Source organism: Trachypithecus francoisi, unplaced genomic scaffold (genome assembly GCF_009764315.1).
Source record: "Trachypithecus francoisi isolate TF-2019V2 unplaced genomic scaffold, Tfra_2.0 Lachesis_group15, whole genome shotgun sequence".
NCBI classification, from domain to species: Eukaryota; Metazoa; Chordata; class Mammalia; order Primates; family Cercopithecidae; genus Trachypithecus; species Trachypithecus francoisi.
The window spans coordinates 61,914,954-61,940,512 of record NW_022681460.1 but is presented as its reverse complement, the minus strand read 5'-3'; the positions used below and the strand labels follow the sequence as shown (position 1 = coordinate 61,940,512).

The window sequence follows — 25,559 nt, the reverse complement described above, 5'->3', positions numbered from 1 at the left end:
GTTCTGTTGGAGGTTTTTCTTTCTTTTATTTTTCAGAGCTATTGCTTTTCTTCATGTGCCTGGTGATCTTTAGTCGTTTGTTCATGTCTAAGATTCAGGACTTGGTTGAATTTGAAGGAAGCTAGTCTGGGTTGCTCTCCCAGTGTTGTGTGTGTAGGGTGTTTCCCCACTAGGTCTTAATGAATAGGAAATATGGCTGTGATCTCTGTGTCTGGGAAAGGGCTTATCAATGGCAGGCTTCACTTGAGGATGAGCAGGAAAGGAGCTGATTTTTGGACTGGGACCTCCAACCTGCCAGAATGGGAAAGGTTTTCCTGGAGCTCCAGAAATCTTTCCATCAGCTCTTCATTTCCATAGTTACTTGGTAGATTTATTTGAAGTTCTCAGGAGTTTGCCAGGGTAGAACCTGGACTGCCTTGGGAATGTGAAAAGAAAGAGATTTCAAGCTTAAGTCACTAGTTCTGAAGGTTTCAATATCATGCTCCCTTTGTTCTCCTGTCGTCCTGTTTGCTTGCTACCTGTGTCTGGAGCCTCTCTGGACTCTGCCTTAAAGATAAAATCTCTCCTTTGCTGTCATATTCCTGTGCATGTTTTTTTTTTTTTTTTTTTTTGAGATGGAGTCTCGCTCTGTTGCCCGGGCTGGAGTGCAGTGGCCGGATCTCAGTTCACTGCAAGCTCCGCCTCCCAGGTTTACGCCATTCTCCTGCCTCAGCCTCCCAAGTAGCTGGGACTACAGGCGCCCGCCACCTCGCCCGGCTAGTTTTTTGTATTTTTTAGTAGAGACGGGGTTTCACCATGTTAGCCAGGATGGTCTCGATCTCCTGACCTCGTGATCCACCCGTCTCGGCCTCCCGAAGTGCTAGGATTACAGGCTTCTGTGCATGTTTTTCAATGCTGTTTTAAATCTGTCAACAGGCAGAAAGACAGAAACTCTGTTTCTGTCTTTCAGAAATGTGTTAAAAACCTCTTGTCTTAGGACGGACCATTCTCTCTGATGTAATAAGCTTGTTTATGTGTGATTATTTTATTGGGGTCATTGGAAGTAATGGAGACAAGCATCTACTCTAAAAGCATCTACTCTAAGTCTACATTCTTGGTGAGACTTACTCAAACTTGATCAGACTCGATCCGAAAACTAACAGTGACTTTTTGACACCTCTTTGGAAAGATTTTACAAACTCTCCTGAAATTAAAAGTAAAAGAAATTAAGTTGCTATATTTATAGTGCTTTGAAATATGCATGAAGCTACTTACATTTTTAATATTATTCATCAAGGACATAGAGCTAGATCCTAATCTGATAATAATAGAGGCATCAGTTTTCTCTATCAAGTGAACCCCTGAAAGTTTCCTACAAGATGAGAGTAAGATAGATATCTAAATCTTATAGCAAATTCTGATATCTTCCATGATGATGGAGGTTGTTTTGTTTGCCTAATACCTGTTATCTAGAGTGACAATAACTGAAAAAACCCTCAAGGCAACTTTTACTGGAAGTCTCTAAAACCCAGCTTCTTTTGTTTCATGTTTCTTTGCTGGTTGACTTTGAAATTTCAATATGCCTTAGAGAAGAGTCAGATGACCATGAATTGAGAATAGAACTGAGGCATTTCAGTTTACATGGTGAGGATGAGAGACCCAGGCTTCATCAACAAAAGGATTAAAATAAGCATGAGATCAAAGATTTCTAACAAATGGAAATTAGGGAAGGACTCTTAGATGCAACACAAAATGGAAGCATAGGAATGTAGCATTATTGAACAATCTAGCTGCAGATTTCATGTTTCCAGGCATGGGGTAGGTTTGGGTCAAAAACTAAAAATCATTCGTTAAGAGTTAGTTTGTTCATTTATGTATTTAATCATCCTTTTATTCATTCTACAAATATTTATTGAGCAGTTATTAAGCTCTTATAATGAGAATTCTGGGTATCCAGTGGGGAAAATGTAGACTTGGTTTCTGTTCATTGAAAGATTAAGGTCTAATGTGGGCTGTAACAATTAAAAAGACAATAGTCTTTGCTAAAATCTAGCTGGAGCCAAAGCACATGAGGGTTAGTCAACAATTACTGCCATGACAGATGTGTTTTTATATGCCGAGTATAGTTAAGTAATTTATTAGATTTTTTTTCAAATATAGATATTGGCATTAATAAAGTAAATACATTCCACAGTGTGGGTAGCCTTAGCTGTCAGCTGAAAATTACCTCGGTAACGTAGTATTCTCAGCAATATTCATTTACAAATGATATTTACAAATGTGGGTTCCCAAAAGTTTGTAAAGAGAAGCTGCAGGTATTTTCCGAAGCCTAATGGCACTGAGGGGTTTTGATGGACACTTGACCTTCCAGATGGGGAAATGAAAATGTAACCACTGGTTCACTCTGGCCAGATTCCAAAATCAATGTGTTGGTTTTTTTTTTTTTCTTTTTTTTCTTTTGTAGATGGAGTTTTACTCTTGTTGCCCAGGCTGAAGTGCAATGGCGCAATTTTGGTTCACTGTAACCTCTGCTTCCCATATTCAAGCAATTCTCCTGCCTCAGCTTCCCGAGTAGCTGGGATTACAGGCATGTACTACCACCCCTGGCTAATTTTGTATTTTTAGTAGAGATGGGATTTCTCCATGTTGGTTAGGCGGTCTTGAACTCCCGACCTCAGGTGATCCAACCGCCTCAGCCTCTCAAAGTGCTGGGATGCCAGATGTGAGCCACTGTGCCCACCATGTATTGGGTTTTGATTGATGATTACATTCCCCTTGTCCTTGCTGGTCCTTACCTGAATGTGTGCAATTCTGAGATTTGATAGGGCAAGTGGAAAAGTTAGAGTTGAGTCTGAAAATACTGTCTACCTTTAGTAATCAGGCCGAGAAAAAATTCGATAGGAATGAACTGAGCATGCATTTAACAAGCTAAATCTACATCAAAGGGACAGAAAGGAGCCACTTGATAATAAAAATCTTGCTTTGATTGAAACTGGGCAAAAAGCCAAAGGTACTGGAAGGAGACTCTTAAACATACTGAATTGTTTTTGATCAAACACTCCATAAATCTACGGTAAAATGTGAAATTTTTCCAGTAAATTGTGAAGCTACATCAAAATGGTCCTCTTGCTGAGCTCCAGAGTTGAGCTCTTGTTCATAAAGTTCTTTTCTTTCTAATTAAATAACAGATATAGATACATGCATTAATTCAAAATAGATTTACTGAATATCGATCATGTACAAGAATTTCTTATCAGGAATTATGATGAAAAGTGACAGGTTTCTTCTTTCACACATTTCTTTGATTATAAAGAAGTAATTTAACAGATTTCACCAAAAATTCTTATTAAAACAACAAAGCATTCTTAAAGTGTAACAGTACTCATTGGTAAAGCAACTTTATTTGGACATAATAAAATCAACAACCCACTATATTGTATTTCAGGCTATTTTATTCACCACTTTGTCAGTGTTTGGGAGTAACTGTTTAAGATTTGTTTCCTTTATTGTACTGTAAAATGCTGGAACAGGAACTATGTTTTTTTTTTCAGGACTAGCCCATAATAGGGAATCAATAAAATGTTACCAAATGAAGCTGTCATACATTGGGATATATTGAGAAAACTCATTTGTATGACTTGATATCATCTTTATATATACTCATGGTTTGTGTCTAAGTGGGAGAGAATTGATAAGATTTAGAGAATTTTCATATGAATCTAGCTCACAATCAGAGACATTAGAGATAAAATGATGAAAATCTAATAAACCAAAATTAAGTGCAGATCCAGATAGTTAGTTGGTGTCCTGGAGGTATAACAGCCTATGAAGCAGAAAAAAACTTTCTCCTGGGGAAGCTGAGTGTCAGGTAGCCAGGCAATTCTCCACTGGAGACCTGTGATAACCCTGATATCCATAGTCATCAAGCATTTAGGAGCTCCAAAGGCAGGCTTGGTGCAGGGCAGGGTTAGATAAAAATTAGTTTTACCTACAAATGTGTCTGCTTTCTGCAGCCCAAGTTACAATATCCAAGAAAACATATGAAATAAAGTTCTAGTGTAGCTGATGTCAATTTAAAGGGAACACAGTGAAACAAATTGCCCTTGCAAGGGTTTCTAAGAAAAAAATCATCTTCTTCTGTATTGGATGGATACCAGAGCCAATTAGCAACAACAGGTAACATTTGTTGATACCTGGTAACAAATGTGTGATACAGGTAACATTATTTGAAAATGGTGCTTACTATTTGCAATCACACTATTAAATAGTGTGCATGAATCGTCTATTTCAATCCTCACAAACTCTGTACACTCTACATTCATTAGGTCCATTTTACGTCTAAGAAAACTGAAGATAAGACAAGTCAAATTGACCAGGAAGGGGCAGAGGGAGGACCAAGATTCAGGCTACTTGGCTCCAAATCTCACAGCCTTGAGCTCTGTGTAACATTGCCTCATCTTGTAGAAGAACGCGCATAAGGGCGAAAGAACAGAAACATACCCTGGGGAATGAGCCTGGCAGGTACTGTACAATGAGAATCAGAGTGGAACAGCTTTGAAGGAAGAGCCTGTAAACCAGTAAGGAAGGTTAAGAATAGTGGTTTAGTTAGGGAGACTGCCGCTTGATGTTCATGTGGATACCTCATACTCTATTCTGTTGTAGGTACAAGGTAGCAGAGAAGGCACTTCTGCTTAGTAAGGAAGGTGGTTTCATTATAATGCCAAATCCATTATTGTCCTAGGAAACTGATAATCAATTGCTGTGCCTAGAAAGGCAGTGTCCCTGTTGCTCTTCATTATATGATAACAAATCAAATCTTTTTTTTTCTTTCTATTTTATAAGTATGATACAAACAACACAGAGAGTTTGGGTTGAGGAAAGTTGTCATTGTTTGAAGATATTCAGTTTATTAATAGATTTAGTAAATACCTATTTATTAAATAGATATAGAGGTATCTAAACAAACATCTCTCATGTGCCAGACATTGATCTGGAGGCAAGAAATATACTATCAAACAAATAGACATGTTTTTACATACTTGGACCAGACAATAAATAATGAATATAATACAGCCATAAACTGTATAGAATATTAGAAGGTATTGTGGAAAAATTAATCAGGGTACAGCTGGGGTTGGTATTGGAAGTGCATTGTTATTTTAACTAGTTTGGGCAGACTAGAACTCTCAGAGAAGGTGACATTTGAGCAATTATTTGAAGGAGGGGAATACATTGGTCTTGGGGATATCTCAAGGAAGAGTGCTTCAGCAATAGGAACAGCCAATGCAAAGGTTTCAGATGTCCTATATGTTCTACATTTGCTCCACATACGTGCTGTATGTGTTCCTGGGTAGAAGTGGTGGTGGTGTCCATGGATGTTCTTCTCTGATTGCTTCTATTTTCTCAGTGAAATAATAAGCAGGATTGTCAGCTGAGAGTGAGGATGGTGGAAGAGGGAAAGGGGGTTTGAAGGAAGATGACAGTCCTCTATCAGTATGGGAGACAGAATGGATGTATTAGTCTACTAGGGCTGCCATAACAGAGTACCATACTGGTGCTTAAACAACAGAAATTTATTTTCTCACAGTCCAGGAGGCTGGAAGTCTGAGAGAGCTTTAAGGCAAAGGTCTGTTCCAAGCCTCTCTCCTTCGTTTGTCGATGGCTGCCTTCTCCTTGAGTCTTCACGTAGTCTGTCCTCTGTACCCAACTGTGTTTACATTTCCTTTTATTCAAAGGACCTCAGTCATGTTTGATTAGGGCTCATTTTTATGATCTCACTTTAACTCAATTACCTCTTTAATAGACCTTGTCTCCAAAAACAGTGACATTTGAGGTACTAGGAGTTTGGACTCAATATATAATGTTGGGAGGACACAATTCATTCCATAACAATGGACAATATACAATTAGAAGAGTCAGGAGTTAAGAATTAATGAGAAAGAACTTCACTAGGGGTGAGAATTGAGGGTTTATATTTAATTTTTAAATAACCTCTACTCAGAAGCTCTAGATGTAGCGCTTTTAAATTTCTCACCAATGTCTGAGAAGACACAAATGTGAAAGCTCAAATGGTAACATAAAAATAAACAAAACAATAACTGACCTAACAATTAACAAGACATAGAGGACAGAAGAAAAAAAGACACACACACACACACACACACACACACGCAAAACATGGAACAAGCCTGGCAAAAGCGGATTCTGTGTCTAAGGTTTATTTATTTATTTTTAACTCAGAGAAATGAAATAATGAATAGAAGAAAAGAATCAACCCCAGTGAAGCAAAACTGCACCAGATAAATTATCATTGGAGACTAGATACTGACCTTGGGATCCTGCACAGTAACCTGCTCTCTAGCTATAAACCCGAGAACACAATTGAACTGTCACTCATAAAAGATTAACAGTGTCATGGGCAAGTCACATAACAGATCTGTTGGCAAACACTTCATCTCTATATGTTCTGCTTTATTGAAAAAAGAGAAAAGTAATAAAATCCTGTGAAGAAACAGTGCAGGACCAGGGTAAGAAACATCATCATGAAGACGCAGAGGGAGAAGGTGAATTTAAAAATTATTAGTAAAGCATTGACTAGAACACATCATTCCAGTGAAACAGAATCGAAAAAACCCTAAAGGGAGATATAGGATGTGATGACAAAAAATATACCTGAGACAAAGAAGGACAGCAAGTAGAATAATAATCCACCCTGATTTGGGTAACTGTCAGAATTAAAAAGTGAGAAATGGGAATAGTCATTTGGAGGATAACATTTAGAAGTTTTTTGAGAATGCAGAGGTAAATGACAGCAATAAGAAAATAAAAGAACTGATCTTATTGCTGAAAAAACATTAAAAATGAATAGGAGAGAAATAATAGTTAAAGCTATAACCAATTAAAACTACCTTGCATGTGCAAATTGAAAGGCTCATTAATAATGAGAACAGATTCACACTGTGACATAGCCTGAGTCTGTACAAAGAAAGCAAAATTAAAAAATCAAATGACCAACCCCTTCCAGTATAACAAGCTCCTTATAAACAACCATGGAGAAAAAAACATCATCTACTACAATGTTTGATGCAATCTAAAATGCCAAAAATACAGAGCATATTTTGCAAAATTATAATTTGTTCTAATAATTCTATAATTAGCCAATTTGTCTTTTGTTTGTTAAGGGAGATAAAAATATATTCAGATATAGAAATGGTACATAAAAGTGCCACCTCTATGATATTCTTTTAAAAAATCACTTAATAATACCAGTTCACAGAAGTGAAATGAAAATCAGAAGTTGAATGACAGGCTGAGGAGATAAAAAAAAAAGAATAACATTAACTGTAGTATATTGTGATTCAGTGGAATGATGAAGAATATTGAAATGAAATATTTTATTTTCTAAAACGTATAATTGACATATAATAATTCTGCACATTTACAGGAAACAAGATGACGTTTTCATACATGTATACATTATGTAATGACCAAGTCAGGGTAATTAGCATATCCATCACTTTGAACATTTATCATTTCTTTGTGATGCAAATATTCAAAAATCTCTTTTCTAGCTCTTTTGAAATACACAGTATACATTATTGTTAACTCTAGCCATCCTACTATAGATGCAAGAGATCACCAGAACTTATTTCTCCTAACTGTAGCTTTGTACCCATTGACCAAACTCTCACAAAACCCCTTTGCCCCATTCTCTGGTTATCACTATTCTACTCCCTACCTCTATGAAAACAACTTTGTATATTTCACTTATGAGTGAGATCATGCAATATTTCTCTTTCTGGAGATTGAAGATAATCTCCAGATTCATCCAAAAAGATTACATTCTTTTTTTGTGGCCAAATAATATTCCTTTGTGTATATCTACCACTTTTTTTTTTTTTCATTCATCCGTTGATGGATATTTAGGTTTATTCCATATCTTGGCTATTGGAATAATGCTGCAATAAACACAGAGTCCAGATATCTCTTTGACATACTGATTTCATTTGTTTTGGATATATACCCAGTAGTGGAGTTGCTGGATCACATAGTAGTTCTATTTTTAATATTTTGAGGAACATTTATAATGTTTTCCATAATAACTCTATTAATTTACATTCCCACAAGCAGTGTGTAAAGGGTATAAAGGCTCCAACACTTGTTATCTTTTGATTTTTTGATAGTCATTGTTCTAATTGGATAGTGCCTGATCTCCTTGTAGTTTTGATTTGCATGTCCCTGATAATTACAGTCACTGAGCATTTTTAAACGTATCTGTTGGCTATTTGTCTGCTTTTGATAAATATCTATTTAGGTCTTTTGCCCATTTTAAAATTGGGTTACTTGCTTTGTTGCTGTTGAGTTGTTTGAATTCCTTATAATTTTGGATATTGGTTGCAAATAAATTCTTTCATTTTGTAGGTTGTTTCTTTGCTCTGTTGATTGTTTCCTTTGCTGTGGAGAAGCTTTTTAGTTTGACACAGTCCCATTTGCCTATATTTCCTTTTGTTGCTCATGCTTTGAGGTTTTATCCAAAAAATCCTTGCTTAAATCAATTTCAGGGAGCTTTTCTCGTATGTTTTCTTCTAGTAGTTTCACAGTTTCAGGTCTTATGTTTAAAGTTTTAGTTGATATTGAGTAATTTTTTTATAGTGAGAGGTTAAGAGTCTAGTTTCATTCTTCTGTATGTGGATTTCTACTTTTCCCAGCACCATTTATTAAAGAGGCTATTCTTTCTCCATGGTGTACTTAGCACCTTTGTTGAAAATCAATTGGCTGTAGTTGTGCGTGTTTATTTCTAGGCTTTCTATTCAGTATCATTTTGCTATGTCACTGTTTTTACGTCAGTTCCATGTTGTTTTGGTTACTATAGCTTTGTGATATGTTTTGAAGTCAGGTGGAGTGATGCCATCCAAAAACAAACAAACCCGAAATAAGTGGAAGGGAAAAAATAATAAATATTGAAGCAAAAATAAATAAGATGTAGACAAAAAAACCCTAAAAAACAAAAAAAAAGTTGGTTTTTGGGAAGATAAACAAAATTGGCAAACTTTTAGCTAGACTAAAAAAAAGAGAAGACTCAAATAAATGAAGTCAGAGATGAAAAAGGAGTCTACTAATAACAATTAAATAAAAGTGTAATTGATATGTACCTATGCATAGAACTATTTGCTATAACTTGGGTACATTGTATGTTTCTAAAGAGACTAAAAAATATATCAAACTCTAAAAAAAAAAAAGAAAACAAAATGGAGTCTGGCACCACAAGATACAAAAGATCATTAGATACTATTACAAACAATTATATACCAACAAATGGGAAATCCTAGAAGAAATGGACAAATTCCTGGACAAATACAATTTATTCAGATTAAAAAATGAAGTGATAGAAAATCTCAGTATACCAATAAGTAACAAAATTAAATCAGTGATAAAAAGCCTTTCATCAAAGAAAATCCCAGGATCAGATGGCTTCACAGCTAAATTCTACAAAACACTTAAAGTGGAACTTAAACCAATTCTTTTTAAATTATTGCAAAAAAATCAAAGTGGAGTAAATTCCTCCAAATTCATTCTATAAGGCCAGCATCGTCCTGACACCAAAACCAGAAAATGCAACACCACAACAGAAAAAGACAACTATAGGACAATAGTTACAGTGAACATATATGCAAAAATTCTTAACAAAATACTAGCAAATCGAATCCAACAGCATATAAAAAATTGTTCACCATGATCAAATGGATTTAATCCCAGGGATATAAGGATGGTTCAACATATGCAAATTAATAAACATGATACAATATATCAATACAATGAAGGACAAAAACCCTCTGATCATATCAATGGAAGCAAAAACAACAAAAAAGGCATCTGATAACATTTAACATCACTTCCTGGTAAAAACTCTCGGCAAAGTAAGTATAGAAGGAACATACCACAACATAATAAAGGACATACATAAACAGTCCATAGCTATTATCATACTACATGGGGGAAAGCTAAAAGCTTTCTTTCTAAGATCTGGAACAAGACAAGGATGCCCACTTTCACCACTTTCATTCAACATAGTACTGCAAGTTCTATCCAGAATAATCAGGCAAGAGAAAGAAAGGGCATCCAAATTAGAAAGGAGAAAGTCAAGTTATCCCTGTTTGCGGAGAGCACGATCTAATATACAGAAAACCCCAAACACTCCACCCCCACCCAAAATGAAACTAATAAATTTAGTAAAGTTGTAGGATACAAAATCAACATATAAAAATTGGTAGTATTTCTATATGCCAATATAGAGTTACCTGAAAAAGAAATCACAAAGCAATCCCTTTTACAATAAGTACAAAAAAAACTAGAAACAAATTTAACCAAAGAAGCAAAAGATCTTTACATCAAGAACTATAAAACATTTATCAAATAAATTGAAGAAGACACACAAAAAATGGAAAGATATCTCCTGCTCATGGGATGAAATGGATATTGTTAAAATATCTTTACTAACTAAAGCAATCTATAAATTCAATGAATTCCCTATCAAAACACAAATGACATTTTTCACACCAATAGAAAAAAGAAATCCTAAAATCTGTGTGGAACCCCAAAAGACCCTGAATAGCTAAAGCAATCTTGAGCAAAAAGAACAAAATAAAAATATTTTCTAAATTAAAAGTAAGACATTTAAAACATATAACATTAACAACCATTACTGTATAATTGCTGATGTAATATTACATTAACAAAGACCAGTATGGAAATTAGAAAAACTCAAAAAACTTAAAGGTTAACACAGTAGAATAGAATGTATGTCTTCTGAAACACTGTGGATCCTATAAGTAAAATAAAACTTCTTAAAAGCCTATATAGCAAAGAAAACAAAAGCAGCAGCAAGACCCTGAAACAAGAAAACAGAAGCTAGAGCAGATATAGGGGTTAAAACTGAGCTAAGAAAAAAATATTTGTGTGTTCTGTTTGAGAGGAATGAGTTGTTATAAGCAATAGCATTAAAAAGACACCCATTCTAAATATTTTGTGACAATTTTTAAAATCACAAAGGTAAAGAAAAATATTCTAAAATCATATACAATATTTCAGAAGGCTGTTTTAATTTAAAGATGGAGCTCTTTGGTAAGGTAAACACAAAAATCTTATTTATTACGAGTGTCATAAAAAAGTACAAAAGGATTTCCAAATAAAAGAATAGGCAAAGATTTATCAGGCAAATGAAAGGTTTACAATATTAGTGTTAGAGATTCAGAATTCCAGGTAAAAGTCATTTAATAGTTGGAAATCATTAAGTGGGGCAAAGAAAAATTAAAATAAATCAATGATAAAATTAAAAGGCAAAGGCAAATCTGGGAAATATTTGCAATGTTTACTACAGTCAATAAGCTTTCAGCATTTAAAAAAAAGTCTTAAAGGCAACATAAATAGTAGAGGAAAAAAATAAGAGAAGTGGAAGGAGTAAATAAATGTGAAAAAGTTTAACCCAATTAGAGATCAAAGAAATGCAAAATAAAGTGACAATCTGTTTTTCACCTACTAATATGACAAGTGTGGGTTTTTCTTTTTTTTGTCATTTTGTTTTTAAAGTAATAATGGCAACTTTGAGTTTGTAGGTAATTGAAAATCCTAATACATTGTTGACAGACCCATAAATTACTAGTATTTTTCAAAGGGAGTTTAGTTACTTGTATCAAAAGCCTTAAAATATTCATTTCCTTTGATTCAGTAATTTCACTTCTCAGCAATTATTTTTGGGGAAAAATGCATGTGTTCACTCAATAATATGTTGTAAGAGAGTTCATCATAGTTGTATTTGTGCTACTTAAAAAACAAAAACAGGTTTTTCTTTCCTATTGTATTTTACTAAAGACAAATTTTAAAGTAGACTATGTTGTAACCACTTAAAGTTATGTTTTTGAAATATATGTGATGACAGAGACAATCCTCATCGTTAATAGTGTTAAATAATAAAGAGCAGGTTAATAAATTTTCATTTCAAATTCTATTTATAAAGTATCTTTATAGAAAAAAGCCCAAAATATAAAAATAGAAGCAGATATTTAAGAATGCTAGAATTCTGAGTGATTTTTGTTTTACTTTTTATTTGGTGTATTTCCAAACTTAACTGTAATCGTAAATCAATGTTATAATAAAATATGATTTAAAAATGCTTGCCCAGTGCTGAAAATAAGATGATGTGGATTTTTTCCTTAGCTTGAATCATTTGACTATTTTTCGAACTCAAAGTTATTTCTGATTCCTCAGGTGGAATGATCTTTTGTGTAAACTACAGTATCCTTTATGCATTTCTCTGAAGATACCTAAACTGTGGGGTTATTTGGACTCAGCTGATAATATATTTGTCTCTATCTTTAGGACTATGACTATATTAGTCTGTTCTCACACTGCTATAAAGAACTACCTGAGACTGGGGAATTTATAAAGAAAAGAGGTTTAATTGGCTCATGTTTCCACAGACTGTACAGGAAGCGTGGCAGCATCTGCTTCTTGAGGGGGCCTCAGGGAGCTTTTACTCATGATGGAAGGCAAGGAGGGAGCAGGTGCCTTACGTGGCAGGAGCTGGAGGTGCCACAGGCTTTTAAACAACAAGATCTCACGCACTCACTATGATGAGAACAGCACCAGGAGATAGTACTAAACCATTCATGAGAATTCTGCCCCCATGATCCAATCACCTCCCACCTAACTGCTTCTCCAACATTGAGGAGCACAGTGGGACATGAGATTTGGCTGGGGATACAGATCCAAACCATATCAGGGACTATGAGCCCCCTCAGTTTTAGGTATCCTATTCTATTAATATTTTAATACAAAATGCCTCAACAATGGCCTGTTTCCACACATGGATAATGCTTATTAAATATTGGCTGAACTGAATGAATTTATTCAACTTTGTTTATGGAGACAGAAACTTACAGGCAGAATGAGTGGTTTATAAAATCAGTTAATAATACAAAGCACTTTGGATGTGGGTTTTCTAATGTTGTATTCTCCTAATTTACCAACTTAACCTATTTCCTGTTTACCCTGAGAAATGAGCTCTGGTAGCAAGCTGCACTTTTCTGCCTTTCTTTCTTTTTTTTTTTTCTAAATGGGAAACAGATTAAATATTTATGTGTTCAGGTAATTTGGTCTCACCTTATTTATCTTCTCTATTTCATAGATACGATATAGTTCTAAATAACCTACACAAAAATCCTTTTACTTAAACACATTTTAAGTAAATACTGGGCTTGAAAAAATGTATAATTTAAAAATCTCATAGTTACATAATTAAAAAGCCATCATGCTTCAATTGAAGACTATTCTACTAAAAAGTGCAATGATTTCCCACAAATTGAAATGCCTAGAGTCAGTACAATTTACAAATTTTCATATATATTACTTTTCTCCTTTACACAAAGAAGTAATATTTTTTCCTTCTTCGGAAATTTAAAAGAGGGAAAATAATGGGGTAGTGTGTATCAGGGAAGCTATCTGGATGACCTCATGGTATCATTGATGTGTAAGGGCACAAACGGCAAGTATGCCTCAGGAAGAGTGTAATAAATATGAACTGGAAAAAAATTACCTGAAAGGATACTGCAGCTATAATCAGTGAATCCTCTGTATAAAGAGTCTTTTATATTTATCATTTTACTCCAGTCAATCAAGTGATATTTTTAAGGTGTCTTTGGTACTTGTTTGTGATATATGGAGACTTAGAATTTAATTGGGTAGAGTAAGCAAACAGAAAAAAAAATGATAAAACTATCTTTGTTAATAGCATTTATTTTCACTCATATATGTGTCAAGGATAACTTTTATGGTCACCTTAGTTAGTGTGATGGTTAATATTAAGCGTCAGCTTGATTGGACTGAGGAATGCAAAGTACTGTTCCCAGGTGTGTCTGTGAGAGTGTTGCCAAAGGAGATTAACATTTGAGTCAGTGGAGTGGGAGAAGCAGACACACCCTCAGTATGTGTGGGCACCACCCAGTCAACTGCCAGCATGGCTAGGAAAAAGCAGGCAGAAGAAGTTGGGAGAAACAGACTTGCTGAGGCTTCTGACCTTCATCCGTCTCCTCTGCTGAATGCTTCCTGTCCTTGAACATCAGACGCCAAAGTTTCCAACTTTTGGATTCTCGGACTTACTCCAGTGGCTCTCGGGCCTCCTGAAGGCTACACAGTTGGCTTCCCTATTTTTGAGGTTTGGGGACTCGGACTAAGCCACTACTGGCTTCCTTGCTCCTCACCTCGCAGATGGCCTATTGTGGGACTTCACCTTGTGAGCATATGAGTCAATTCTCCTTAATAAACTCCCTTTCATCTAGACATCTAGTCTGTTAGTTCTGTCCCTCTAGAGAACCCTGACTGATAGGGTACATTTAAAAAAGACAAATGATGGATAGATAAATATAAAACTGAAGGACTTGAGACCTGAGATTTTTCCACTATGGCCTTCACATGCCCGTCCCTGGCAGCTGTTCCAGCCTCTCTTGCATGTAACATAAACCCTAACTATTTCTCTTCACTCTTTTGATAAAATCCAGGCTACCCAAACCATGGCTGCTAATCCACATGAAAAACCCCTCTGGAAAGAAGAAACATTTCCAGAAAGAGTTGAACTTTGACCAACCTCAAAGCTTCCTAAAATATTCCACTCCCTTCCCCAGTTTAGACTGTTTCTACCCTCCTTCACAGTCTTCTCCTGCCAGAGAGTTTTGAATAAAGTCCTATGGGAATGGTGCTCTGGTGGATTTTCTTCCCCAAGCAGAAAATACTACAGGAACTCAGAGGTGAGGTGGGTGAGATTATTTTGAGCTTTTTTGATCAATGGAGATTGAGGGAGTGAGGAAATATTTGAATTTAGCTTAAATGAGTGAATTATTTACAGATTGAACAATAGACTTTATATATTTAGAGTTTATTATTAGAGATAAGTTTTTACCCTGTGTTCCTACATATATCAAGGCTAAAAATATGTGTAAGACAAAATCAGGACCTGTAAAACTCCTTGGGAAGGTAAGCATATGAATATATGCACCATTTAAAATGTAAATAAAGCCAGGAACTGTCAGAGAGTACTTTAGTTTCTGCCATGTTTTTGAGTATTAATATGGATTTCTAAAACCCGCATACATTCTAATTCACAGTCTCAAAAATTTCACTGCAAAAGGAACTTTTAAATGAAAAACCATTTACTTGGCATGGCAATAGAGCCAGAGCTTTCAAAGAAATATTTTTAAAACTCTTCGATTTATTATAATGTGACAAGAACATTATCACTAAAAACAAATATAAATGTGTTATTTAAGGTATAAATGCAGAAACAATATAATCATCAAAATATTTATGTTAAGTTCTGAGCTACTCATAACAGCCAGGTTAAACATGTGTTCATTCCCACAAATTTCAGTTGCCTCTAAATGTGTTCTTTTGTCCTAGTCATTATGCATTTCAGTGCCGAGTACTGTTCTTTTCAGATATGGAAGAAATAAAGTGGGACCTTTTTCTCTGTCTTTCAAGTGGGATTTGAGTGTAGTGTACAGAGCATTGTGTTTACCTGGTCTACCCTTTGGGTATCTATGGTCTGAATGTTCATGGTCCTCAATGCAATAGTATTAAAGTGTGGGGCCTTAGGAGATACTTAGGTCATGATGGCAGAGCCCTCATGAATGGGATTAGTGACCTTAGAGAAAAGGCCCAGACAGCTGCCTCTTCCTTCTACCAAATGAGAAGGCACCGTCTCTGAACCAGAGAGTGAGCCTTCAACAGACATCAAATCTGCTGGTGTTTTGACTATAGCTCCCCAGGCTTTAGAACTGCAAAGAATACATTTGTTATTTATAAATTACCTAGTTTATGGTATTTTTGTTATAGGAGTCAGAATGGACTAAGGTAATATTTTAGATTAAAGGACCAAAGCTCTGCTTATGGACCAGTGGTATGCTGGCAAATGTTTTCACAACAGGCTGTTTGAAAAAAAAGTAGGGAACTGATTTGTAGTGTTTGCCAATTTTTGTGCTACAAATACTACCATTATGGCCATTTCAAACTACCAATGCAATGTCACCGAAATACAGCTGGAAAGAGATGTACTGAGGGACACCATTACAAATATTTTCATCGCACAGGCATGATAGACATGAATAACTTCAAGGGCATAGATCAAAGTAAATGTAGGAAATTAATTAGGACGTGATGAGTTTTGCATATTTATTTTCTTTGCTTTAGTATTATTTATTTAATTAGAAGTTCATATAATTTAACTTTTAATAACCACTATGTTTAACAACCAGCTTGCAAAATTCCTGAAAATTTAACAACAGGCTTCCATAAACTGATAAAAGCACACTCCAGAAAAGCCCATGTTTTGTGTGTTTACTCCTTTGTTTTCGAAATATGGTCCTACAGACTGGCATTTCATCATCAACACCACTTAGAAATTAGTTATAAATGCAGAATCTCAAGTTCCATGCCAGATATACCTAATCAGATTCTTCATTTTAATAATATGTTCAGATAATTTCTACTCAAATTGCAGTTTTAGAAGTCCTGGAAATTTCACTCTAAGTCCATGCCAGGCTCAAGGATGGGACAGTTCTTAAGTAACTGAAAAGTGTACTGCTAACACAAGTTTTTAAATTTGGAGGGATATATTTTTAAGGCTGTAACTGAAAAACTCAATCAGATTTTAAATCTTGAAAGCTAGGGGGAACATGGAATTGGGACACAGGTTAAAGTAGTGGTCTACATGTATAATCCACATGACTTTAGATATAACCCAATTAAAAATAAATACCTACTTAATTGTCACAGCCACAGGAAATGCCTAATGATATAGCAAAGAGTGTGTCACGGCACTATGTCTTCCATGATGAAAACATCTAATTTTAAGTTGGATGTCAACAATCACATTTTTCTTCCTAAAAATAAGTATTTAAAATTCTATTCATAATGAACAGAACTGCACATGAAAAACAGAAACAATGGAAAAGACAAAAATGCACAGAGGTGGACTGAAAGTACTACTGAATGTAGCATTCCAGAGACAGGCAAAATAGGAGTCCTGAATTTTGCAGAGGATTTTGGAGAAAGGTGTTCTTCTCTTTTTTCTCTCTCTCTTTCTTTTCTTTCTTTCTTTCTTCTTTCTGTCTTTCTTTCTTTTCTTTCTCTTTCTTTCTTTCTTTCTTTCTTTCTTTTCTTTCTCTTTCTTTTTCTTTCTGTCCTTCTTTTCTTCTCTCTTTTTTTTTTTTGAGATGGAATCTCACTCTTGTCACCCAGACTAGAGTGCAGTGACGTGATGGCTCACTGCAACCTCTGCCTCCCCCGGGTTCAAGCAATTCTGCCTCAGCCTCCCAAGAAGCTGGGATTACAGGCACCTGCCACCACGCCTGGCTAATTTTTTTGTATTTTTAGTAGAGACAGGGTTTCACCATGTTGGCCAGGCTGGTCTCAAACTCCTGACCTCAGGTGATCTGCCCACCTCGGCCTCTCAAAATGCTGGGATTATAGGTGTGAACCCCCGCACCCGGTCTGAAAGCTGTTCTTCTTAACAATCTCAATAATCAGATGGATAACTTTAGGTGGAGATCGATCTGCCTCTTCCTCCACCCCCTCAGTGCTTGATTTTCGATGACCTCAGAACAGAGAGACCATGATGACAGAGATGAAGTTTCTCTATGAGCAGAACAACAGAGGCTTTCCCTTAAAATAGGCTGCTGTGGCTACTGATTATTGCTGAGTACTCAGCCTCCCCAAAAGAGAGAGTAAGGCTGGATCCTCAATGTAGCACTAAAGCCTGGGGGATCCAGTCCCAGGCATGGTGGCTGAGAGGTTACACCAAACTGTTTCCATCACGGTGGGTGCAGAGCCACCTTCACTGGATAAGATGTGTATTCTGCATATAAATTTACCTTCCCTGACTGTGACATTTTCGCCAGTACCACTGTCCATGAACTCACAAAATACACTATCTACAGTCATGAGATCCTGCTCAGCGTTGCTTATCCTTCTTCTTCTTTTTTTATTTTGAGACAAAGTTTCACTCTTGTTGCCCAGGCTGGAGTGCAGTGGCGCAATCTTGGCTCACTCCAGCCTCTGTCTCCCGGGTTCAAGCGATTCTCCTGCCTCAGCCTCCTGAGTAGCTGGGATTACAGGTGCCTGCCTCCACACCCGGCTAATTTTGTATTTTTAGTAGACACGGGGTTTTACCATGTTGACCAGGCTGGTCACCAGCTCCTGACCTCATGTAATCCGCCTGCCTCGGCCTCCCAGAGTACTGGGATTACAGGCCTGAGCCACCACGCCTCTGATCAAGGAACTCATTCATCGTGAAGGAAGTGCAGCAGTGCCTCATGCCCAGGGAATTCACTGGTCTTCAGACATCCACTATCAACTGGTCTACTGGAAAGGTGGAATGGCTTCCTGAGGTCTCAGTGACAATGCTACTTAGAAGACTACACCTTGAGAGGAGGGGCTTTTATCTTACAGGACACAGTATATTCTTTGAATCAGCACTACAGGATGTTTTCTCCCCCATAGTCATAAGACCTGGGTCTGGGAATCAAGAAGTAGAAGCGGGGGTGGCTGTAATATCATCGATGTCGATACAGATATGTAGATACGGCAGATATAAAGGAGGAGACTATGCCAGTTATTAATTGATTGCCTCTCAGCTCCCAACTCACCCTTGTTTGCCTTGCTTTGTGATGTTGCAATTAGATCCTGAAGATTGCAGGTGCCTGCCTCAGCTGGCTTGAGGTTAGGCTCTCTTGAGAAGACATTGTAGCACTGGAAGAGGAGGAGGGATTTTTTGGCTTCCGTGTTCTGTTTCCCATCGAACATTAAGAATGTGGGCATGAAGGGGACACAGCAGCACACCTCTTAGCTGCAATGCCCTCCTGTGGTTTACTCAAGACATCTCCTGGCACATATGTTCATCACCACTGCAGTGAACTGCTTCTGTGCTTCACGAGCAGCATCCTCCACCAAGGTTCTTGGTCACTAAAACGACAAGATATTCTCATGGTTCCACCATGAGTGGTTCCATTACGTTTCTCCATCACCAAGTGGTGGCAGCATGTGGCACTCATGCCATCTCCTCCAAGATTTAAATCTCAGCCTTGCAGCCTCCTTGACATTTCTTTTCTTCTTTTTTCTTTTCTTTTTTTTTTTTTTGAGACAGAGTCTTGCACTGCTAGGCTGGAGTGCAGTGGCACAATCTCGGCTCACTGAAACCTGCACCTCCCAGGTTCATGCAATTCTCCTGTCTTAGCCTCCTGAGTAGCTGGGATTACAGGCACACACCACCATGCCTGGCTAATTTTTTTTTTTTTTTTTTTTTTTGTATTTTTAGTAGAGATGCAGATTTCATTATGTTGGCCAGGCTGGTCTTGAACTCGCGATCCTTCCGCCTCGGCCTCCCAAAGTGCTAGGATTACAGGCCTGATCCACCTCGCCCAGCCCCTCTTCAATATTTCTAAGTTTCTTCCTTGTTCACCATTCTCTCGGCCCTGGGAAGATTTGCTGGTCTGTGGCTTCTCCTTCTGTATCCCTTGCAACCTCTTAGATATTCTTTCCATTTTCCTTTTTCAAATTCCTGATGGAGTTTCTGTCTTCTGACTGGATCCTGACTGGTAAACATAACTTGCTTCTTTAAAAATTTTTCCTGGGTATGAACTTCTCACTATAGCCTCTGTAATTTATTATAATACTTACTAAGTTAAAGCTTAGAATTAAATGGAGCTCTCGTGCTACTGTATGGATTTTAAACTAATCCTTTTGCGGAATTGAAGAACTCTTCTGTATATTGTTGTATATACACACCTGTTTTGTGGGACTTTTTACTGTCATTATTGTTTTAAGTGTTTTACCACAGTAGCAAAGTTTTCTAGGTTTGTGCTAACAACAATTTGCTACAACTGGGTGGCATAAATAATAGGAATTTAGTCTCTCATAGTTCTTGAATTCACACTCATAGTGTTAAATGCATAGGGGAAATTCTGAGAAACCTGTGGGGAAATCCTTTCTTGCAGCCTCAGAACTTCTAGTGGATTGCTGGCGGTTTTTGGCATTCCTTGGCTTGTGGCAGCCTCTCTCCACTCAGCCTTCATTATTGCATGGCTTTCCCCATGCGCCTCTGTCTTCAGGTAGCCATCTTGTCATGAGGACATCAGTTGTTTAGACTAGAGCCCATTTTAGTCCAGTACAATCTCATCTTAATTAATTACATCTGTAACTACTCTATTTCCAAGTCAGGTCACATTCTGAGGTACCAGGGGTTAGAACTTCAGTGTATCTTTTTGAGTGAGAGATATTTCAGCCCAAAACACTTCCTATCACAAAATATTAGCCACTAAAAGTATGCTCCTGAAATACTACCAGGCAAGAAACTAGGTTATTAAATAGGCTTTATCCCATTTTTCTAAAAGAAAAATGTTTTATAAATAGAAAACATATATTAGTTTATCTACTTAAAATGATAAGAATAGTTATCTCTTCATTAAAGAATAGTGGAATCATAAAAAATTTACCAATTTATATTTTATAATTTTTCTCCAGTGAGTTTGTATGAATTCTGTGATAACAGTTTTTTAAATTTAAAATTGCTAAAGATGTTGTTACAGATAATGCATTTGCGGGAAAGCCTACTTTCCAGTTTTTAAGAACATTTTGCCTTTTTAAAAATCCAATGTTTTAGACAACGTATTCATGGCAATAAGTAGTGGTAGAATGGGAAAGGAAATTCTGGCTTGATTGCAGACTCAAGTATTCGAATCAGGCTCTGGGATAATTGATTGGGTTGTAGAGATGAACAATTGTCTAGAATTGTGGTAGGAGTTGGGGGAGTCAGGGCGAGATTTTTTCTTGTTTCACATGACTCAAAAATTAAGCTTTGACACAAATACACAAATATGGGTGTGGCCAACTTGCTGTTGTCTGTGCTAAAATTGTCTCAGAGTGACCAAATTAAACCTAAAGGACTAGACATGAAGAAGTCTCTGCAATCTGTCTCTTCTAACTGATGTTAAACCATAAATAAAGTCTATGCACTTATGTCTCTCTCTTGCAGTATTTCCAGAAAAACGTTATCTGAGGAGTTGTTCCAAAGTGATGTGAGAGTCATGGCCAATGCAGGCATTTACTTTTCGATTTCTGGATTCTAAATCTCTGTGGCTTCTGATTTGAATTTCTATCCTTCTAAATGATTCCCTCTAAATAAAGGAAGGCCTAGTGTAGAGGTATTTTGGTTGTAAAGCAGGATAAAACACTACAACTCTAAACACAAAAGTCAATGCAAATAATATTAATTCCCATATCTGGCATATTTGGCAAGAGTTCACTGGGAATTAACATAGGTAGTTTTCAGACATCAAAAAAAGGGCCCTTAGATAGTTTTTTTTAATACTTCAGCATAAGGAAAGCATAGTTATGGAGTATGGCTAGAGACTAAAATAAGTTGGGCAAGTAAATATCTGGGCCACTTCCCCAAATTTGCTTGGTGTGGTCCATATAGCTTCTGGATACTTTCTAGGGAAATTTCAGGGGACATTCCTTAACTGCTTTTGGTATTCCTTCATGAAGAGTTGAAGCTTAAGATGTCAGGAAATAAAGTAGTGAGTTAAAGTTGGTTTACCTAGATGGTATCTACCCAATTCATTTCTCTCTGGAGACTCAACTCTCTCACCCACCACCGGTCACAGGTCAAGTCTTATCACTTAGTAGCCAGTTTAATGATATGTCACTTTGCTCCCTTGGCCATAGACACTTGGACTGAGGTTGAATACTTGATCCAAATTGGGCATAGTCTATTTGGCAGTCAATTTGGATTGCTCAGTAAGAGACTGTAGTCTTTGCTTTGCTGGTCTCTATCTACAAAACCTTGAGATCTTTTCAGAAATGTTTGTCACTATATAACAGTGTAAAAATGAGCGGAATTCCATGAAGTCAATTCAAATACAATCAATTTATTTTAAATGGATTTCTTCAGGTACTTAATTAAGTACAAAGAGGGTTACCAGAAACTTTATATACTTTCCTAGCACCTTTATATTAAGTTGGTGCAAAAGTAACTGCTTTTGCCATTAAAAAGGGCAAAAAATGCAGACTTTATCATTCAGGGACTTCCAAAAACTTGTGCATTTCAGCTCCAGTCAAGTTGAAATGTCATCTCTTCTCTTCCCTGTGGTTGACCCAAACTTCATTGCAGGCCACATTGTTGTCTGCTATGCTCATCGTCCATCTGAGGTCTGCGTATTGAAACTTTCTCCATTGTCACCATCTCAGAATTGAATTTTTTTTTTGCTGGTGTTTTCCATTCTTCATTTAGCAAATGTGTATTAAGTACCTGCTTTCTGCTAGAAGCTGGGTGTGGAACTGGCGAGTTGTAGTGACAAGAAAATCTTCTGTTCTCATTGAGCTCACATCATGGAGAATAGAAACATTAATAAAATATGTATTTATTTTTTCAAATTGAAAAACATAAGCCCTATATATTTATAGTGGACAACAGGAAGTTTTGAAGTAATTATACATTGGAGAATGGCTAAATCAAGCTAATTAACATATGCATTACTTCACGTATTTATTTTCGTGTATATGGTGAGAATACTTAAAGTCTACCCTCTTAGCAATTTTCAAGCATACAATACATTGTTATTAACTATGGCACCAAGAATCCAAGTCAGTTTGTTTAACAAATTTAGTAAATACTTATTATTTCCTATGTATTCCTCACTATTCTAGATGTTACTAATAAAGTGTGAAGAAAAATGATAAAATACCTGTTCTCAAGGAGGTTACTTTGTAGTTGATATAAAATTATAAACACTGATACAAATGTGAAGAAATATTACAGAGTTCAATTATGAAATATACCAGGGAGATATACATCTGAATGAGCAGTTTGAGAAATGATCTCCTGAGTTGTGATGTCTAAGCTGAGCCCTGAAAGCTAAAGAGTCAGCTAGGCAAAGAGGATGAGCAGTGGAAAATATTTCAAGTAGCGAAAAAACATTAAGAATCTGAGCTAGTTACCAAGTAATCATGAGAAAAGTGCTGAAATATAGAAATTCAAAGGTAATTAAAAGTACTAGTAATTAGTCCTGAATCCCTGACCAATTAAAATTAATTAAGTGACCATGGAGCTAGTTTCTTTTGAGACTATTTCCAACATTCAGTTTATGTTAAAAAACAAAACAAAACAAAACAAAACAATTGCTGTATTTGAAAATGAATATTTATTAGGGAATTCTTATCAAGGATAGGAAACTATAGAAGATTAGATTTAGGATAAACTCAGTTATGTAGAAATATGTTAAAATTGGATTGCCAAGACACAAGCACAAATTCATAGACTATATAGTTTTGAAGTTAGTGTACTTAAGATAGTTACATGTGCACTATTGACGTATTTATTTATTTATTTTACAAAAGAAAACAGCAACATCGAAAGATTTCTTTTTTCTATTGTTGGGCTTAAATGATTATTGCAGGTTAGGAAATCAGAAAGTTATATTCTAAGTCTGTAACTTTATTTTGTTGAATACATATTCATATGAATTTTCATGGTGTAAACAATTATGAAGTGAAATACATTTTCTAGTATTCTGATTATTCTTGAGGATAATACAAAATATAATAGTCTAATGTAAAATATTCATAATGCTTTATAGATATGAGATTTAATAGAATTAGCTGAGTAACGAGGATGCTAACAATTATTAGATTAAAATGTGTTTGATTATCCTCTCTCTGTTTATGTATTCTAACTTCTTAGTTTTTCATATTACTTTTACTATAGTAATTTGTTCTTCCCTAATTACACAGGTTCATTTTTTTTCTTCTAAAAAAATCCAACGGCCTAGGATAAAACAAGGAATACTTACAATAGCGATATAATCATTGATAGGGTGGAAAGTAAAATTTTCACCAAGGACAGTGTAGAAGATGACTTGTTAAGAAGGTTTCACAATGCACTAAACGTCCTGTCCACAGGTAGGTTTGTGACTTGGGTGCATTCAATCCTATTTCTTCACCTCCTTTTCCAGGATGGCCCAGGTGATTGTTGTCATTCAAACAAGTTCAGCCAAGGTTATTACTACATGTATAGACGTGGAGTGAGAAAGGGTCATTTTTTTTTTTTTTTTCTCTGTAGGTATCAGAAGCCTGGAGCTTCTCTTGACCATGTTTTTTTCTACTACATGAAGTACGTCTGCCTAAGAATAAAGTAATAACAAAAGAAGGCAGAGCTGAGTAGTGAAGAATGGTATAGAGGCTGCAAGACTACATTGGAGCACTTGAAGCCAGAAGAGTTCAAAGTCAATTATGTAATTTTGGACTTGTCAGTTCTGTAAGCCAACACAAATGTATGTATTATGTGTTTGTACTTTATCTAGTTTAGATTGGGCTTCTGATAATGAAAACCAAGCTGAAGAGGTGTGACAGGTGATATCCATCAAATTTTACAGAAACAGATAATTTATATATTATTTAAGCTCCTTGGGGACATAGATGTCTTCCCAATCCAACTCGACAGCAAAACTTCTGTAGTTTTCTCCACACATACACCATATTACAGAGATATTTCGCTTATAAATATAGACAAAAATATTAAAAATATTAAATATGAGTGAATAAAGCCAAATACCACAAAAATAATTAAATAGTGCTACTGAATTTTTTTCAGGAATTCATCAATAAGAATCTTATTAACGTAGTTTTTCATATTCATATCCAAGGGAGACTTTTTGATCATCTTGATCAATATCAAGTTTTATAAAATGCAACTTCATTCTAGATTATAAAATAGAATGAAAATATTTTCATTTTATAAGAAATATCTTTAATTAATAGCCAACTTTATATTACATTTTAAAAAATTAGAAACATCTACGATCTATTTTGGAACAAGAAATTGTTTTATAAGTCATAGCACGTTGAATTAGACACAAAACCATAAGCAGTAGAAAACGTGAGAATAGGTACTGTTATTTTCAGACCACGTCATTACATAGATGAAAAGTATAAAATGGCCAAATCAAATAATATTTGTTTGATTGAAAAAGAAATACATAAATGAGAAGAGTCATCATTAAATAGTTGAAAAGCAGAATAAAAAAGATACAGCATTCACAATAAAATCTACTTCATAAATTTCACAGGAATAAGATTTAAAAAATTTTTTCTGCTAGGTTGACTATTTCTACCTTATATTAAACTCCTTTATAGAGCTTTCATCCCTGAACACAGATCATGGTAGACTAATTTTACCAATGACTTATGTTGATGGCCTCCCTGTATTCCATTGTATTTTGCACTATAACTTAGCAGTCCCCTTCCATCCTGACTTGGCTCGGTCATGTGTCTTGCTTGGTCCAAGAAGAAGTGAGTCAGTATGATACAACATCGACTTGAGGGATTCTTACACATTAGGACTTATCCTTTTGTATCCTTGCTCTCTTTCTTCTCTTTGGTTCCAACCAAAGCCATCCTAGGCTATTCTAGGGTCATCTGACCCCCAGTACATGAAAGAACTCACCCAAGATCCTAGAGTTTTCCACCTACTTTGAAGCTAG

At 35.9% G+C, this 25,559-nt stretch overlaps 1 long non-coding RNA gene across 2 annotated transcripts in view; it reads left to right on the top strand.

Moving 5' to 3' along the window:
- Positions 1 to 25,014, top strand: part of LOC117097258 — a 69,482-nt gene extending 44,468 nt beyond the window's left edge. The window contains exons 4-5 of one of the 2 annotated variants that reach the window (XR_004442883.1): positions 4,305 to 4,500; positions 24,140 to 25,014. This is a non-coding gene — a long non-coding RNA (uncharacterized LOC117097258). Of the gene's footprint in view, positions 1 to 4,304; positions 4,501 to 14,682; positions 14,776 to 24,139 lie in introns of those variants that run through there. The other variant, XR_004442884.1, reaches the window with a different exon arrangement.
- Positions 25,015 to 25,559: the final 545 nt, after the last annotated feature.